We start from the raw sequence: 20621 nt of genomic DNA on the forward strand, positions 1-20621 counted from the left end.
AGCGAGAAGGACATGCTGAATGGAAAGGAGTAGAAGACAGAGTTAGTGAGAGACTGTGAAATAAAAGAAAGGGGGAAGAGGTGTGGTGTGAGAGAAAAAAGATAAAAATCTATAAGTAGACAATAAAAACAGGGACACTGAAGACTATATAGTAAGAATGAATGAAGAGGGAGAAAAATAAATTGAAGAATGCTGAGAAGAAAAAAAAAACAATATTGGAGTTGGATGTAGTAGTGGAGGAGATGAAGAAGACAGAAGACAATAGAAAAATGACAAATGGACACAAAAATCTGGCATGAGAGTTGAGGAGCCAGAGGAAAGCAGAAAGCAGAGATTGAGACCAACATAATTAGAAAAATTAGATGGCTAGACAACAAAGGAAGAAAAAAGAATTGTACTTTTAATTTTGAATAAAGAACAAAACTCACAACTGAAAGTCTGATATATCATGGATGGGGACAGTGCAAAAAAGGATGGGGGGGCTCCATGGAGGGCAAGTTGCACAGGGTGCAATTATACTGTAGCTTGCTATGGCCCTTACTGCACGTAGCAAGCAGCCGTCTAGGAAAGGGGGGTGGGACTGGGCTGGGGCGGGGCCATGTGTCCTTTTTTTTTGGTCTTCACAAATATGGTAACCCTACACTAACCACTAGGCTACTCCTCAGATTTGCTTCCTACTTTCTTAAGAATATGAAAAATACCTGAAACTGTCAGCCTGGTATCCCCTTTTGGTTTCACTTTTGGGAGAGAGAGAGGTGATGTCATGCCTTAATTCCTCCAGTGGTCAGCTGCTCAGTCAGAGCACCTTTTGTACCCTTGACATGACTGATACAGGTTTAACTCAGGACATCCTTCTTTTTAGGCTTCAATGTTCCTTCCCCTTCAGTAATCGCTGTTGGTCATCTGGATTTTAGGCCTTCCCTAGTCCCACCCTAAACACGTCCACAAAATTCCCCTTTGTTATCTGGATGAACCTCAGTGTTGCCATCTTTTCTGCCTTTGCAAAATTGATACTTGGACATTTCAAGCACATGGCTGCTTATTTCAGGTTTATGAGACATCATATGCTTCGAAAATAATTACCTTCATTACACAAAAATAAAGGTTGATAAAAGAAAACAAAACAAAAAAAGAATAAATGGTAATATCTTTTTATTGGCGTAATATATAGTAATATATTTCTTGATTAGATTTTAGAAACTAATGCTCCCCTCCTTGGGTCAGAACAGAATGAACATTAGATTAATTTTACCAGAAAATGCCAAAGAACCATGAGCCAAAATCTGGCCTCAAAACTGGGTTCTGCTCTTAGCTTACACCTTTCCAGACTGTAACAGGGCTCAGCATTTGGTCCCCATTCATGCATGCAAAGTGTTCAGCCTTTAAAAAGTTCTGGAAAAAGCCATTAGCAAAAAAGGCTGAATTTAACTGTTTGGGTGACATACCTGTTACCCTCATTTATGTATATTGACTCTAGTATAAAGGAATATAGTTCTAAGTGTTTGTTGTTTTATAGTGAACTGTGCATTTACTAAGATTATCCACTGTAGCAAGCAACAAACTCTTCATCTGTATCTCCGCCTCTGCTGTTCTTAATGTATGACCATCTGTACGCTTACTGTACCCAAAGATCACATTTAAAAGATGCCAAGGATTTGTGATGTCAAGTGTAGCCATAGGAAAAAGTGTGTTTCTGTAGCATAAGCTCTGAAATAAGCTGGAAGAAAGTCTGTATACAAGTTTCATTCTTCCTATTAATGGATTCCCTCATTTCAAGCAAAACATGTGGAGGGGCATAATCAAAAAACACGTCTAAGTCCGTTTTGGGCCTAAGTCTTTGTCGCCCAAAGTTGGCAGTGTCTAAAGTTCATTTTTGAAAAATATGTCCCAAATTTAAAAAAAAAATAAATAAAAAATCATCTACTTGTACGACCAGCCATTTGATCGTTCAGACTGCTAAGTTGTCTATCATTATACCCCATTCTCGTCCAAGTAAAAAATGCCAAGAATAAGACCTTTTGGACATAAGCGGGGTCAGCAAAGTGATGGACTGGCCACCCAGACATTGCAACAGAGTAGTGGGGGCACCTTACAGGGCACTGCTGTAAACCTCACAAAAAGGGTGCCACATAAATATCTCACCACAACTTCCTTGCAGGTCATGGTGAGCCCCCCAAAACCTACTAGACCCACCTGTCTACCACCCCAATAGCCCTTATGGCTGCAGGTACCACTTATATGGCAGAACAAAAGGATTTTGGTAGGTTTTGGTAGGTACATATGTTTCGCCATGAATGCAGTGGTTAGGGTGGCTTATGGGCCTGGGTCCTCCTCTCTATGGTTCACTAGCCCACCCCCTGGACCACTTAAACCACCTCTGTGCAGCTCTACTAGGCTTTCCTATTAGGTGCTGATGTTCTGGAGGCAGATATGTATGTTTTTATTCCAATTTTTATGGTAGTGGGGGGGGGGGGGGTCAGTGATCACTGGGGGAGTGTGTGTGGGTCTGTACTTTGTCCCTGCAATGGTTATCTGGTCAATTTGGATACCTTTTTGCCACTTAGACCTGTTTTTAGATGGCTTATGTTACTACGTACACTTCTCCCTCCGTATCAACAGGGGTTTGGGGCAGAGGCGGCCTGCGAATATTATAAAACCGCAAATAATATTCGGGCCGGTTCTGCCCCTGCTTTCCCCTGGCTATTTTAAGCCCTGTAAGCCCCCCTTAAGCCTTACCTGGTGGTCTAGTGGGTTTTCGGGGCAGGAGCGATCTTCCCACGCTCCTGCACCGTTCTCATAGAAAATGGCTGCCTTGAGCTCCCGTCGTAGTCTCAAGAGTGTAGTTACTCTATAGGAGGCGGTCCAGGAAGATCTTGGATATTGTCAGAGGAACCTGGGAAGAAGAAACCACTCCAGGCCAAAACCTGGTAGACTACATATTGTAAATGCTGTAATGACTAAAAAAAAGCAGGGGAGGCTGCAAAACTCTGCCTGGAGAAGGCCCACGTGGGTAAACTCAAACATATAATTGTGCACCAGTTCAAAGGATCTTCCAGCTGGGAACCAGGTCTCTGGTACTCCTTTTTTTCATCAGAAAACAAGCTGCTATGTAAATGGCAAGGGCTCTTTGAAGTGCTTGAGAAAATAGGACTCACCAACTACAAAGGTGGCTCAGCTGGATAAATGGAAAAAGCCATCATTCTTCCTTGTGAATTTACTGAGGAAGTAGACTCCCATGACTATGGTGCTGGTCTAGGAAGACATTTTGGGTCTGTGATTCTGTAAAGGTCTGAGCCCCTTCAACTTTCATTTGGAGACCAGCTCTCATCCATCCTGGAAGTGGATCTGGAACAACTGATATGCCAGAATAGGGATAATTCTTTTCCAATATCCCAGGCTTAAATCATCTTGCATCCCAGGACATTATCATGGACCCTGGAGTGGTGGTCTGACAGAATGCATATTGAATTTCAGGGGCCCAATCACAAGCTGTGGATAAAGTAGAAGAGATGATTGAATTTAGTGTCATAAAAGAATCTATTAGGAACTGGTCATCACACATTGTACTGGTGGTGCCTAAGTCAGATTGGAGTATTCACATCTGCATTGACTTCCAGAAGGTTAACTTGAAACACAGCTGATGCCAAGAGTGAATGGATTGATTGAAAGGATGAGAGATGCCTAGTTTATTTCATCTCTGGACCTGATCCAAGGATATTAGCAAGATCACCTTCTCTATACCTCAGGGAGTTGTTCCAATTTATGGTGCTACCTTTCAGACTTCATGGGACTCCCACCACATTCCAGGATCTGGCCAACTGCCTGCTGAAACACCATACCGGTTATATGGCTGCATACCTAGATGACATTGTCAACTACAGTAAAGACTAGAAACCCATTTGATCCAGGAAGAAGCAGTCCTGTCCAGTCTAAGAGCAGCTGGGTTAACAGCAAACCCAAAGAAATGTTTCCTGGGAGGACAAGAATTCTAGGACCTGGAGTATTCCATTGGAAAGGGACAGATGAGGAGGCCCCAGATCTGAAAAGCGCATGTGCCTCAGTCCACAAAGCATGTTTGTGCATTCCTGGGAGTAGTCAGGAATTATTGACAATTCATTCCAGATTTTTCTGAGAAGGTGGAGCCGGTAACTCACTTTCTGTAGAGGGCAGCCCCAGATAAGGATTGCTGGTCTTCTGAGCTGGCACTGCCTTTTGAAGCTTGAAAGTTGCTCTCTTCTCTGAGTCAATCATGGACTTCAGTTGACCATTTGTGGTGCACCTTGATGTTGTCTTGGCCCAAGTAGTTGATAGGGAAGGACACCTATGGTTTTCATCAGTCAAAAATTACTCCCTCGTGAGAAGAACTACAAGGTAATTGAAAAGTAGGCCCTGGCTGTCAAGTGGACACTGGAAATGCTCCAATACCATTTGCTGGGACATCCCTTTACCCTGATAATGGATCATGGACCTCTTGAGTGCTTAGCCCACCTTAAGGAATCCAACAGTCAAATCATGCGATGGTTCCTGAGTCTCCAACCCTTCTCATTTGATGTACAGGAGCATTAAAATGCTGACATCCTTTCTTGGGAGGTGGCCCCCTTTAATGTAGGTGCTCAACATGGCATGGATGAGCTGAGGGGAGGATATGTGATAGAGTGTATTCTAAATCACCAGTTTCCCTTAGCATATTTTGTGTTAATAAAGACACTTGCTTTATTTTTATCAACAGTCACTCACACTACCACAGGGGATAATTCTATAATAGTGCACCTGTATACAGGTACCCAGAGAGTATCTATGTGATATCTATTTTATAAAGAAAAATAGGCACCAATGTTCCTTTATAGAATATTAACATAACCAGGTGAAATGCGCACTTATAATTTAGATGAAAGCACTTATGCCAGCCATAGAGTCGGCGTATGTGTATGCAGCTGGTCTCAGAGATATGCATGTAACTCAGTGGCATAGCGAAGGAAGGAGGTGCCCAGGGTGGTTGCATCCGGCATCACTACACCGTGCGCCCTCCACACTCTTCCCTACTATGGCTGCTCCTGTATTCTTTTCCCACTGCCACGCCCACCTCAGTGTATCTCTTCAGATGGTCACTGACAGCATGCAGCATCTCTAACCTGCTGCTCATGGTGGCCTCGGCTCTCCCTCAAACATCACTTCCCGGTATCGCAATCAGGAAGTGATGTCAGAGGGGAGCTGAGGCCGGTGTGAGCAGCAGGTAAGAGATGCTGCTTGCTGCCTGTGATCATTTGAAGAGGTATATAAGAACATAAGAAGTGCCGCTGCTGGGTCCATCATGCCCAGCAGTCCGCTCACGTGGCGGCAATCTGGTCAAAGACCAGTGCCCTGAAACTAGCCCTACCAGCGCACGTCTTGAATCCCTGGAGGGTGTTTTCTCCTATGACAGATAGGGTAGGTGGTTGGGTAGAGAGGAGGAGAGGTGCTGGTGCCCTACCAAGATGGCACATGGGACAGTCCACACCCTTTGCTCCCTTGCTATGCCACTGAAGTAACATAGTATCTTATAAGTTCTGCGTGTGTGAATCGTGTTGTGCTCAACCCGTGCATATATCTACAGAACCTGTAAATATCTGTAATGTATTCTTACCTTATTAACATATGTGCACATTTAAAGACTCAGGAGTGCTCAGGAGGATTTTCAAGATTTACTCACATATGTGCAGGCATTCTAACCATGTAAAATGTTATTGCCCACTAGATAGAACTACTCCCTACATGTGTGAATCCCCCCCCCAAAAAAAAAAAAAAAATCAGTGCACTATTATTCAGTATGTGATAAATACAAAGCTGCAATAAACTAAAAATCCCAACAGATTATGCTTAAAAGATATTTTATAGAAAATTTGGGTATTCCTAAAGAAACGATACCTCCCATATCACAAGTGTACTATTTACCTATGAAACCCTTACAGGGTCAACAACAGGATAACTAGGATATTAAGTCTCAGGATATTTCAGTTGTTTTGGAGTCATCTGATAAAGAAGTAGCTAAACCCTTGGTAGCTACTTTCCTATTTGTTAACTCCTCGTTTTACAGTGTTGGATCAGTATGTTCTTGCGGACTTGAGAAATGGTAATAATTTTTGAACCTGGAAATGTATATATTTCTTTTCCATACAAGTTTGTTGCTTGATATAATTTGAAAACTTGATAGATAATTAAAAAAAAACAAAAAACACACGAGAGATTAAAAATAAAATCACATGAAACCACTTATAAAGAACTTCTTAATATATACACATACACTCATATAATTTTGTGCATATATGACATAGGAAGCAAAAGAACAAAGTATTTAAGTAGCATTCTCTTGAAGGGAGCCATGCACTCAGAGGAGCCATTACCCAATACTTTCATTTTTCCCCTGAAGAAAGCATGTTGACTTGAATCAAAGAACAAATCTTTATTTCTGACATAATTCATCAAACCTTGACAAGGAAATTTTAAAGCAAATTCTCAACCAAGCTGAATCATCTGGCAAACTGAAATATATTTCCTGTACCTCACTGGGTGGGTTTAGATAATGTGTAACACAAAAATCCCCTGCCTTCCCCTCCCTCCCCCCAACAAAGACCCAGACTCTGTTCTGGAAAAGAAATTTCAAATGCCAGTTTTTATGTGGCTTCAGGAGAAATGTAACAAAGTGTTTCCTGTCAACTCTTTCTTCATCCATTTTCAAGTCCTATGTTAAGCCCTCATGCAGATGTTCTAATATATTTTGTTTCTTAAAAACAAGTTCAGTAGTTGTAAGTGGCAAATAAAGTTACTGAAGTAGGAATGGGACACCCCTCAATTTTAAGCACGTCTCTACAAACTATGCATTAAAATATCTAAAGGGAAAAATTTGCAAAATTTAGGAAAGTTTATTAGTCTTATACTATTCCCCTTAGTCATATTCTCCAACTTTTCCAATTTACACGAGAGGAAAATTTTATCCCTCATTGCAAATGTATTGGGATCCTGATGTGCGGAAACCTACTTCTTATGCACTGATGTAATTTTACTAAATGCCTCCAAAGTTTTTCAAATTTAGAATCCAGCTGTTGAACCATATTGGTTACAGGATAAGCTCTTTCATAGAACAGTCTTTTTGAAAAATACTATCACCTTCTAAAAAGACACTAAAATAGTCAGTGCTGAAATCTTCAAAGCATTTTTCTGATCAACTAATAAAACAAATTTTGTAGTCCTAAACTGTCAAGATTGTTAGCCCTAGTAACCACAGAGATCAGCATAGCAGCATATTGTCCAATCCTGTCCCCTCCACCCCCAATTTTCTCATTAGCAAATGAAACTGACTCATTTACTATTTGAGCAATGAGAATCTCTAGCGGAAGGGTAGGCAATTCCGGTCCTCGAGAGACGGAGACAGGTCAGGTTTTCAGGATATCCACAATAAATATGCATGAGATAAATTTGCATCTCAAGGAGGCAGTGCATGCAAACCCATCTCATACATATTCATTGTGGAGATCCTGAAAACCTGACCTGGCTCCGGCTCTCGAGGACCGGAATTGCCTACCCCTGCTCTAGCACTATGAAATGATAACTGAACAGCTTAGAGCTGTGCTAATGTGAGGAGAGATACAGCTTTCTATTTTTATTTTTTTTTACTGTGTTTAATCACTTCATCACAAGTTTGCTGTTTGAATTTCAAAACTATAATTTAAAAGAAGGGATTACACATTCTTAATGTGAGGTTATGAGGGGTGTTCAATAATTTATCTACCTGAGTATGAAAGAAAGTTGCATGTGTGTTGAAATAAGTCTGTGCATGTTGTAACATGTCTCAAGGTTACTCATGAACAGTTGCATCTTAGTGCGAGTCTAACATTCCAAGCGACAGGATGTCAGGAAAGTCCTCATGCGAATCATAAGAAACTGCTACAGTAGATTTGAAGCACTGTTCAATGATAACATTTCTCACAAAAGAAGGGTTATAGCCAAAGGAGATCCATTAACGCATGACTGCAGTTTATGGTGAGTCTGCCCCATCAACCTATAAAGTAAAATTTTGGAGCAAGCAGTTAAAGTGGGGTAGAGAGTCCATTGAAGTTGACCTTCACACTGGACTGCCTGTGGAAGCATCTTCCACAGAAATGTGCAAGAAAGTCGAGGATTTCATTTTATTAGACAGACGAATTAAGGATTCCTGAATAGCTGAAGAAATGGGCAACTCGGCAGTTTGGAAAATAATTCATGAAAAGTTGGGCACGTCCAAGATTAGTGCAAGATGGGTTCTAAGAATGCTGACACCATGTCAGAAGGTCACGAGGCGCCAGTGCTGTCAGGAGAACTTGGAGATGCTCCGTGAAGACCAAGTGAATTTTTTTCATTGTTTGGTGACTGGAGATGAGATTTGGGTTTATCACAGAGGATCCTGAGTCCAAAATGGAGTCAGTGGAAGGACAAGTCATCCCCCACCCCAAAAATGTTCAAGACAGAAAAATCTGCAGGCAAAGTTATGGCAACTGTCTTCTGGGATAATGAAGGACTTTTGCTTCTGGAGCTCATGCCACACAAGACAACCATAACTGGGGAGAGTTTCACCAATACAATGATCGCTTTGCGGGAGTCAAGCAAGGAGAAAAGACGAGGAAAACTCACAGTAGGCGTCCTGCTTCTTCATGACAACATGTTGGTGTAAATGTCATGACAATCAAAGGCTGCCGTCCAAGAATGTGGGTTTCAGAAGTTGAACCACATACGCTACAGTCCTGAGCTGGATACCTCAGATTATGTCCTGTTCTGAGTTTTGAAGAAATCTCTCTGTGGAAATGAGTTTTCAAGTGATGAAGACATCAAGGAAGCTGTGATGTCCCGATTTGAAGGTCAAACAGAAGATTTATTTACAAAGGGGTTAAAGTCATTGCAAGAAAAGTGGATGAAGTGTATAGTCTGCCTAATCCACATCCTATTCCCTCCAATTAGGTCTACCTTTTCTGCAACCTACCTTGAGAGGAGAATATTTCAAATTGAGGTAATTTGTGTTGTGTGTAGTTTTTATATCACATGCTCTGCCTGATTTATTTTTTTATGGTTTTATTTCTTGAATTGTTATATTGTTGGCTTAATTAATTTATAAAACTTTTATGGAAGGGAGATTATTTAGAATATCTCTCCTCCTTTAGGGAGCTTTTCTGTTCGCTCCCTCTAGGTTTTCTTTCTTCATTTTTTAACCTCCACTTTAAAGAGATAATTAATTCTCCCCCCCTTTACAAGATCGTAGCGTAATTTTTAGTGCCAGCCACGGCAGTAACAGCTCTGATGCTCATAGGAATTCTATGAGCGTTGGAGCTGTAATTGCTATGGCCAGTGCTATAAACAGCACTACGGTTTTCAAAAATGAGGGATAAATCGCTAAATTATATACTAAATATACCGGTAGATTCCATACAGACCCACTCATCATTTAGCTTTTATCCAAATTGACAAAAGTATTCGGTATTGGTTGATGGGATAGTCAAGGAAGCCAATAAGTCATATATTAGTTATCTGTTGAAACAGAACAATTATAATAGGGACATTAATAACTAAATTATTTAATCTTTGATGTTAATGATCAAAGCTTGTTGGCTTCTGGCAGGACTGAATAGGCCTTGAGCATTTCACAGATGCTCAAGGCTCTTCACTGGCCCAGCTTGTAGTTACAGTACTTCTCTGTCAGTTGTAGTCAGTGGTAGCATCAGAGGAAGTGTGCAGGGGATACCATTAAGGAGAAATGACAGTCTTGGGAGGGGGGAGAGAAAGACATGGATAACTCATTTAAACTACTTGTAAACGTCCAATAAACTGGGAAACAACCAACTGGTAAAACAAGTGCTTGTGTACCAACAATTCAGTGTGTCTACTACTAATTCACTTAATCAAAATCCTAATGCCTCTTATCATTCCTTGGGCTTCCACATCTTATGTTCTCAACCATCTGACGGTAGAGGAGGAGACCTGAGATATCTGCAGTAAACAACTCCCTTGTTCAGAAGTAAGTCCAGATTTTTGATGTTGTTACATAAACAGACTCATCTTCATCATTGGTCGTTAAACCTCTGCTGATTTTTGTTCAAAAATGCAATGTTATATTTTTTAAGAGGGTGCCAGAGGAGTGACTTATCTTCTTTCATTTATAGTGTGTATGAGGGAAAGTTCCCTGCCAAAGCTACAGGAGAAATGAGTACATGATGGGATTAAAAAAAAAGTCAAATGTTATCCTGCTACTGAGAAAGATAAGTATCTACCTGATTATTACAATGGATGGTGATTTATAACATAGTATTTTTGAAAACATCAGTAGAGGTTTTTATGACCAATGATTGAGATGAGTCTGTGTTTGTAACAACATAAAAAATCTGGATATAGTTCTGGACAAGGAAGTTGTCTATGTGCAGATGTCTGAGGTCTTTTCCTCTACTGTCAGAAGGTTGAGAACATAAAATGTGGAAGCCCAAGGAATGTTAAGAGGCATTAGGATTTTTGATTAAGTGAATTGGTAGTAAACACACTGAATTGTTGTAATTCCTTTAAACTACATGGGTTGGATTCTCTAATATCACCGGTAAAATCTGACGGGTTGCTGTAGAGTCCGTAAATCTAATGATTCAAAAAAGACGAGCCATTCTCAAAGAACAGCACATGCAAATGAGATTCGCAGAAGGTCGCCAAATTTACCAGTCGCTGGTGATAGCAAAGGGCACATGTGCAGAGTAGGCCTTGGAAAGAGGCATAAGTGGATAGGAGGGACGGAGCACTACCAGCAAATGTTACATCGCTGTGTCAATCATAGTCAATCATAGGCTCTTGGATGGAGGGGAAGGGAGGAGAGGTGCAATCGTCGGCTTTCAACAAGTGCGTATAATACACACCTTTAATACACATACTCAAGATATGCGCTTTTGAGATTTTTTTCCCATAACTATATTACTATAATTTAAGTGAAGAATGGAGTTTCTTAAAATCATGAGCCACAGCCAGAAATATGCACCTGAGACGCGCTTTGAACAGGACCAGCACCCCTGGACCAGCCAACAATTTTTGGACACTATAAGCTGGCACTTTGTTTGGAGAATCACGGTGATGATAGAGAATTGCCCGGAGTGCTCATTTAAATATCAAAGAGCCCATTTTAATAGTAGTGACCTCATTGTACTACATTTACATGGCAGAGTCAGCGGCTGCTAGGAAGCTCAGGAAAGACCATGGTGAGCCATTCTGATAATTGGGCAATAAAATACTGACACACTAAACTGGCTGAAACCTGTTTAGTGACCATCATTAAAGGAGAGGTAAGTTTTGAGAATCCAGCCCCATATCAAATATGCAGCCAGCCAACAAAGTCAAACAGAATCCCCGGAAAGAGATTCCCCTAAGGAGAAGAAAAATGTAATGTACTGTATACAGTGTATAAAAAAGGCTTCCCTATATGTTAAGGAAGAAATAGATTCTGTTGGAATGATTACAACAGACAGGAAAGAGAAGCTGGAGTCCCTCTGGATCAAAATTCCTGGTCACAATGGTGCAGATACAAAAATTGGCCTTTACTATCGTCCCCCAAGACAGGCGGAGGTCACTGACTCAGAAATGATGGAGGAAATCAAACAAGTATGCAAGACAGGCAATGTAGTTATATTGGGAGACTTCAATTTCCCAGGAATAGACTGGAAACTAGGAGCCTCCAACTGCGGCAAGGAGGCCAAGTTCCTGGAGGTGCTAGGGGATTGCTTCCTGGAGCAAATGGTAAAAGAGCCAACAAGAGGAGACACCACCTTGGACTTGGTCCTAAATGGTCTCACCGGACCGATAACAGAAGTAGAAGTCATGGTTCCACTGGGAACGAGTGATCACAATGTAATCAACTTTAAACTTGACATCGGGAAAGGGAAACATACCAAAACCTTAACCACCACCTTAAACTTTAAAAAGGGTAAATACGATTGCATGAGAGCCATGGTAACAAAACGACTCGAGAAGATGATGGACAAACTTGAAACAGTCGATCAGGCATGGTGCCTATTGAAAAATACTATTGCAGAAGCACAAGATCTCTACATTCCGAGGATTTCCAAAGATCGGAGAACTAAAGGCAAAGGAGAACCGGCATGGCTTACCATACAGGTGAAGGAAGCCATAAAAGAAAAGAAGGACTCTTTCAAAAAATGGAAATGCACGAAGACAACCGAAGCCTGGAACAAACATAAAGATAAACAGAAGAAATGTCACAAGGCGGTGAGGGATGCAAAACAGGACTATGAGGAAAAAATAGCCCGGGAGGCTAAAAACTTCAAGCCCTTCTTTAGATACGTGAAAGGGAAAAAACCTGCAAAAGAGGCAGTGGGACCCCTGGACGACAAGGGAAGAAAAGGGTACATCAAGGAAGATAAACAAATCGCAGACAAACTAAATTCCTTCTTTGCGTCCGTCTTTACGAAGGAGGACACCTCAACAATACCTGAAGCGGAGAAATTGTTTACAGGAGAAATAGAGGACAGCCTCACCACAGTTGAAGTGAACTTAGATCAGATATACTACCAGATCGACAAACTTAAAAGTGACAAATCCCCTGGACCGGATGAAATTCACCCGAGAGTCTTGAAGGAATTGAAGGTTGAAATCGGAGAGTTATTGCAAAAACTTGCAAACCTGTCAATCAGAACTGGTCAGATACCAGACGACTGGAGGAAAGCGAACATCACGCCAATCTTCAAAAAAGGATCGAGAGGAGAACCGGGCAACTATAGACCTGTGAGTCTTACGTCTGTCCCCGGCAAGATGATTGAATCACTGATCAAGGATAGCATAGTTCAGCACTTGGACACACACGACTTGATGAAACCCAGTCAACATGGATTCAGGAAAGGGAAATCGTGTTTGACGAATTTACTCCAATTCTTTGAGACCGTGAACAAGCAAATTGATAGTGGAAAGCCAGTGGACATAATATACTTGGACTTCCAGAAAGCATTTGACAAAGTTCCACATGAAAGACTTCTCAGGAAACTACAAAGCCATGGCATAGAGGGAGATATACAAAGATGGATAGGCAAATGGCTGGAAAATAGGAAGCAGAGAGTGGGCATAAATGGGAAGTTCTCCGACTGGGAGAAAGTGACTAGTGGTGTACCCCAGGGCTCGGTACTTGGGCCGATCCTTTTTAATATTTATATCAATGACCTGGAAAACGGAACATCCAGTGAGATCATCAAGTTTGCAGACGACACAAAACTCTGCCGGGAAATCAGATCGCAGGAGGACAGTGAGGAACTCCAGAGCGATTTGTGTCGGTTAGAAAACTGGGCGGAGAAATGGCAGATGAAGTTCAATGTGGAGAAATGCAAGGTAATGCATTTAGGCAGTAAAAATAAGGAATACGAGTACAGAATGTCAGGTGCAACTCTGGGAAAAAGTGAACAAGAAAGGGATCTGGGTGTACTGATAGATAGGACCCTGAAGCCGTCGGCACAATGCGCGGCAGCGGCAAATAAGGCAAATAGAATGTTGGGCATGATAAAGAAAGGAATCTCGAGTAGATCGGAGAAAGTTATAATGCCGCTTTATAGGGCAGACCCCACTTGGAATACTGCGTCCAACATTGGTCTCCCTACCTAAAGAAGGATATAAAACTGCTGGAGAGGGTGCAGAGGCGAGCAACTAAACTAGTGAAGGGTATGGAGAAACTGGAATATGAGGATCGACTTAAAACACTGGGATTGTTCTACCTTGAGAAAAGGAGACTGCGTGGGGATATGATCGAGACCTTCAAAATACTGAAAGGAATCGACAAAATAGAGCAGAGAAGATTATTTACATTGTCCAATTTGACACGGACAAGAGGACATAAAATGAAGCTAAGGGGGGGCAAGTTCAGGACTAATATCAGGAAATTCTGCTTCACACAGAGAGTGGTTGACATCTGGAATACTCTCCCAGGGGAGATTATTGCAGAATCGACAGTCCTAGGCTTCAAGGGCAAACTAGATGCATATCTCCTTGAGAGAGGCATATAGAGATATGGTTGGCTATAGGGTAAGCCAGGTGTATACCTGGCAGGGCCTCCGCATGTGCGGATCACCGGACTAGATGGACCGAAGGTCTGATCCGGAGATGGCGCTTCTTATGTTCTTATGTTCTTATAGTTCAGGAGAGAGAAAAAAAAACTGGAACTTTGTAAGGAAGTTCTCCATGACTCAGGTGTTATGAGAACTAGATTCCTTTCACTACTGCAGTTCTGTAGAGTCAAACAGCTGATGCCAAAATATATACTGTGCTGGAAATATACCCAAGCTGCACTCCTTCCCACATAAAAAGATTCCTCTTTATCTGTCATTGGGGAGCTCAGAACATCGCCTCACTGGTCCCCCACTGAGCGATTTGACCAATCCATTGATCCACACAGCCAATTCCAGTTTCACTTCTAAATACCAAACTGATTAACACTTCTCAGAGAGGGCTGTATAAGCACTGGCAATTGCAAAAAAATAAAAATGATGGTTAGGATGTCTAGTCTTGGTAGTCTTTATTAATTGGCTTATCATAATATCCTAAATTTCTAACGTCAGCTTATATTTGCGTATCTCGGCTTGCTTATTTATTTATTTATTGGGATTTATTAGCCACCTTATTGAAGAGATTCTTCCAAGGCAGTGTAAAGCAAGTACAATTCAACATAAAGCTTACCATTTTGTTAATACAATTATACTCGGATGGGCTTATATTCTAGTATATATGGTACATTGATTAAAATATACACATACTCAAAATCAACTCAACTCAAAATCAGTTAATTGGCTTAATCAGTGTGGCAATTGACCTTGTCATTAAAAAAACTAATTAAAAATAACTGGAAAAAAAAGATTAATTTTTAATTTTTTAATTCTTTATTGATTTTCCAAATATTAACAGTGCAGTACACAAGTATATAAACATATAATAAATCAAGAAAAGCACATTTATCTTACAGACATACATGAGCAACCATTTTAAAGAAAGACTAATCAATAAAAACACAAATATATAGATTCTTTCAATAACCTTTCCCTATTTAAAATAGTAATGTCATCCCACCCTGGAGTATATACTCATAGGGCTAAAATTAAGATAAAAATAGGCTCCCCCCCTCACCCTTCCCTGGATGTGTATGGAATTGAAGACAAAAGACAACTATAATGAAGTAATAAAAGACGTCAAAGGGCTCCCAACTAGTTTAAATAAATTACTATGTCCCAACATGTCAGCATTCATTCTGTCATACCTATAACTTGAGCATAAATTGATTAATTATGAATTGCATGTCTAACTCATTGCAGTGCCTACCCGCAAAGTAGGTGCAGTTAGGGGCAGAGAATAGGTGTGTTATGACTTAGGCAACCGTGTTAGGCGCCTAACATTATGATGCCTACTGGTGCCTAAGTCGAGTTAGGTGCCAGTAAGTCAGATTCTATAAACAATGCCTAGTGGTTGATTAACAACTGCGGCAAATGGCACCTAAGAGTTGGTTGTCGCTAGGCACCAGTTATAGGATCAGGCCCAAAATGTCACAGCCATATTTTCCTATATTTGTTGTGTAATGAGAGAGAGACAGAGAGAGAGCAAATAGACTGAGGACTCAGAGTACTTATTAAAAGCATCTTGATACAGAAGATAGAAATAATAATGTTCTCTGTCTGCTCCGACTTTCTGTGCTTACTTTGAACAATTTAATTTACACTTCCAATCTGCCCGATTAATCTTACCAAACTGCACACCAGCAAAATTTTACACTAATATTAAATCATACCATAAAGGAGTGTAATAACTCCCATTACGCACTTTAGCCTTAATGTACCACGATACTAATGGCTCTAAAATATGTCTTGAAGCATTAAATAAATCAAAACTTTGTAAGCTCTGAAAGAAAAATCCTTTGTTAAAATGGATAGTAACTTGAATCAGGAAAAGTGTCTTTCAGCAAAAACAAACCACAGATACAAGGCAACGACCAGCACTCACGATTAAGTTCTTCCTTCAGAATTTGAGACCATTCATAAAACTGAATGAAGCTGCAGTCTGGGAAACAGTTCTAACACAGTTTGTCGTGTTTATAAATTCCAACCTATCCCAAATTTAAGAAAAGAGTTTTTTTCTACAGTTCTCAATGCAAAAGAGAAATCAGTATACCAAATCTAGATTTATCATTGTAATGTTTGTTCCTGCCAAACCACCAGAAGGGACTAGCTGTGAAAACCCATTATGAGACTGATCAGACAGCAAATTAATAGCTGTTTGAATCTAGTTTGTTCCAGAAGCCTTATGTTTTGCCTTTCAGATGTCCTAGCTTTTTCAAGCATCCCTTTTTTTCTTCAGAACTTTCATCCACCATTAACTATAACAAAATATACATAGAGAAACAAAAATAGGCCTGGTGATATGTTGTGGAAGGTGTATACCTGCTGGGTACCAGACCTCTAGCTCAGAGGCAGATGCACAAACTAATTTTAGAAGAGTCTCTGGCCAACATGCACCAACTTCTCAGTTTTCTGCCAAGCTCACAGACTAGTCAAAGGATCCCCTGAAATTGATTTATTAACTTAGACCACAGCTGTGGGCAGGCACTATAATAATACCCCTGAAATAAGAAGAGGAGGATGCTGCAAAGTTTAACACTCCAATTTATTTCATCCTTCCCAGGTGCCAAAATATGCTTTAATAGCAAGTATTTGAAAACAGTTCATAAAAGAAAGTAAAATACATGCAAGGCATATCAATGATTTAGGCCCTGTTTCTATAAAGTCCACCTAAAGTCAGCACCAATTCTATAAAACTTAGGTGCTCATTACACTTCCCCTTCTTGCTTCGCGGTTTTAGGACTCGCAATTTCGATTATTCATGATTTTCTAAAACCGGAATCACCCCCACCTCCCTCCCTCCTCCCAGACCTCCCAGGACCTTACCTGGTAGTCTAGCAGTCTTTTGGGGCGGGAGTGATCTTCCTACGCTCCTGCCCCGTGCAGATCACTCATCCCAAATGGCTGCTGTGAGTTCCCATGAACTCATGGCAGCCATTTTGGATGAGTGATCTGCATGAGGCAGGAGCGTAGGAAGATCGCTCCTGCCCCGAAAGACCGCTAGATCACCAGGTAAGGTCCGGGATGCTGTGGGGAAGGCGGGAGGGAGGCGGGGTGGGTCAGAATTGGCCCAAAAGTTATTCGCAAATTTTCAATATTCGCAGGCTGGCTCTGCCCCTAACCCCCGCGAATATTGAGGGAGGAGTGTATAGAATCATGCTCAGCATGAACCATGCTTAGACAGCACTCAGCATCCAAATATTTAGGAAACCCCAATTTATGCCAAGGTTTTCTATGCCTAAAGTTTGGTTAGCGCACCTTTGTAAAAGAGGGAGAAAGAAAGCAGCATACTAAAGGGCAAGCTCATACATGGCATTTCTTTTATGAACTATAACTAAACTAAAACTTAACCTTATATACCGGGTCTTCAACCAACGGAAGCTTGATGCGGTTAACAATTAATAAAAAAAAATAAACTGAAATGCAAGAGAGTTAGTTTTCAAAATGTTTAACGAATAAAAAAGTTTTTAGAAGTTTACGGAAGAGTTGGAAGGAACTGGGATATCTCAAAATTAGGGGAAGTTCATTCCATAATTAGGGAAATTTAAACGTCAGAGAGCTGCTAAAATTCTTAACACCTTGAATTCCTTTCCTAGAAGGAAGGGAAAGTTTAAATCGATGAACGTCTCTCGCATATGAAAATCTATAAACATTCCACAGCAGAGGAACAAGAGGAGCCAAGATACCATGTAAAATCTTAAAAACAATAAACACTTAAACTGAATTCTAAAATAAACCGGGAGCCAATGGAGAGAGAAACAGTCAGATATCCCTACATATTGGCTTGAATAACAGTTGCTAGTGGACTTAGAAACAATTTGAAAAGAAGAGGGAACAAAATTAAAATTTGGGGCACTGCACATTTCAATGGGTGAACAGAGGAGGTGGAAGACATAGTGGAAACCTTGTGAGATCATTTGGATAAAAAAGAAGAAAACCAGGATAGTACTGGTCCTGTTAAGCCAAGGGAGGAAAGCTAATAAATCAAAAGCAAGTGGTCAAATGCTGCAGACATTTAGAGAGACAGCAAGAACAATATTAGGTTTGTCTAAGTATGAGTAAATTTCACTGAGAAGTGCTGCTAAGACTGTTTCTGTGCTATGGTAAGTTCAAAAGTCAGATGAAGGGTGAAGGGCGAGTGATTTTTCAATGTACGAAATCTGGAGGGAAACTACTTTTTCTAACAATTTCAGGGAGAGGGAAGGGGACAGCAGTCTCTAGAGGATTAAGGAGAGGTCATCAGAGCAGGATTATTCTTCTAGGGCTGCTGGGCACAAAAGTACACTGGGCCCCCCTAGCCCTGCACCGCCCATGCCCACCCCCCATTTATCTGTTTTCTTATTTACTTCTTTATTTCCACTTGTAGAAGTTTTATTTTTAAATTCAAAACAAGATTAGCATACCAGTGCACAGTTTTTCTTCTATGCAACCCCCAAACATCTCTGAACAAATCCCTCTTCCTTCACTTCCCACCTACTTACCCAGGACTTTAACTCTCAACCCTTTCCATGCATATATAAAAGTTTTCAAATATATTGTAAAGCAATAATACTATATTAATAACCAAGTTTACAATGCCTCTCAACTGCCTCACTCTACATCAACTAACTGTAACCCATATCCCATAACCCAAGTCCCAACCACAAATTAACAACCACCACCCTACAACTCAACGGTCTAACTTACCCTATCAATCCCACCATCAAAATTCTTGGAGTCATCCTAGACCGCTGTCTGACCTTCGAAGACCACACCAATGCTCAGAAAAAATGCTTTTACACCCTCTGGAAACTCCGTACCATCAAACATTACTTTGACTTCCCCTCCTTCAGACTGCTGGTCCAATCCCTAATCTTAAGCACACTGGATTACTGTAATATCATATATTTGGGCTCCTACAAGAAAACCATCAAACGTCTGAGACTCATCCAAAACACCGCCGTCCGCCTAATCTATGGCCTCAAAAAGTCAGACCATATCAGCCCTTACTACACAAAACTTCACTGGTTGCCAATAGAAGCGAGAGTCATCTTCAAATTCGCCTGCCTCTGCTTCAAAACCTTAACTGGCTTGTCCCCGATATATCTGTCTTACCACTTTGCGTTCCCAGGCACCAATCGCATGCGCAATGCCTATCTGTTTACTTACCCATCCCCAAAGGGATGCACCTACAAAAAATTCCTTAATAGAACTCTCGCATTCCAAGCTGGCAGATGGACAGATTGCCTGTCCACCCTCATCTCATCTGCCCCATCTTACTCATCCTTCAGAAAATCTCTCAAATCTTACCTCTATGATAAATTTCTCGAACCCCTCCCCTCCAAATAACCAAACCCTCTCCTTCCCCTGATCTCTCCTTTCCTCCCCCTCAATCCAATTCTTCCATCCTTCCTACTTACCCCTCCCTCTTGGCACCCTCCCGTAACTGATACTGATTGCATTCTTCTTGAAATTCACTACTCTGTATCCTCGCTACATATGTAACTATCTTTGCATAGTAATCTACTTAACCGCATTATACAGTCTCCGGCCTCGTATCTTGCTCCATAAGTCTCTCACACTGTATTTTCACTGTATAAATATCTCCGCTGTATATGTACAATCTCTTGCATTGTAAATCTGCATTGTATCTTCACTGTATAAACACCTATGCTGAATATGTACAGTCCCCTGCATTGTAAACTGCTCTCAACTGCATAGTACATCCCCTTGCATTGTATCTTTGCTGTGTATGTACAGTCTCTTGCATTGTAAACCGCTCTGAACTGTTTGTGGTATTGCGGTATACAAAAATAAAGTTGTTATTATTATTATTATTATGTATGTATAAACAACCAAATCTGTAACTCCTCTAGTACGTTCCACTCCATGTATGTTAACTTACAATGAAACAACAAGGCAAGCAGTCCACCAAAGAATCCAACATGAAACAAAAGATCGGCAAAAAATAAGAAGATTCAAATCAGGTTTATTCAAGGTGTTCCCAAGAACCATGCCTGATGCATTTTGCCAAACAAGGCTAGTCAACGCTAACAAAAAACCATGCCTTCCATACAAACAAAACACAGAAAACACCTTCGCCTAATATGGAATATATAATCACAAACTAACCTATCCCCCTATTAAAAAACTGTAGTATGGTTTTTAGCCATGGTGGTAACAGCTCAGATGCTCATAAAATTCTGAGCATCAGAGCTGTTACTACCACGGTTGGCACTAAAAAAATGCTCTACAGTTTTGTAAAAGGGGGGGGGGATAAAATAGAAATATGTAGACAAAGGTTAAATTGAACCACCAAGAAGCTGGACTCTGCATACAATGCAACACCACAGAAACAGCAATGCATGTCCCCTAAAGCAAAAAAAAAAAAAAATAGAAATTTTGTTTCTACCTTTGTCTTCTCTGGTTTCTGCTCTCCTCATCTTCTTGTCACTCTCTTCCTTTCATCTTCTGTCCTTCTATGCCACATCCAGAATCTGTATGCCTCCCCCT

The 20621-nt window shown here is 40.8% G+C and overlaps 1 protein-coding gene across 1 annotated transcript in view; it reads right to left on the reverse strand.

Moving 5' to 3' along the window:
• SAMD5 (sterile alpha motif domain containing 5) overlaps window positions 1–20621 on the reverse strand; it is a 1167496-nt gene that overhangs the window by 617522 nt on the left and 529353 nt on the right. The gene's annotated exons all lie outside the window — the stretch shown is intronic.

This window comes from Geotrypetes seraphini, chromosome 3 (assembly GCF_902459505.1).
Source record: "Geotrypetes seraphini chromosome 3, aGeoSer1.1, whole genome shotgun sequence".
In the NCBI taxonomy this organism is placed as follows: domain Eukaryota; kingdom Metazoa; phylum Chordata; class Amphibia; order Gymnophiona; family Dermophiidae; genus Geotrypetes; species Geotrypetes seraphini.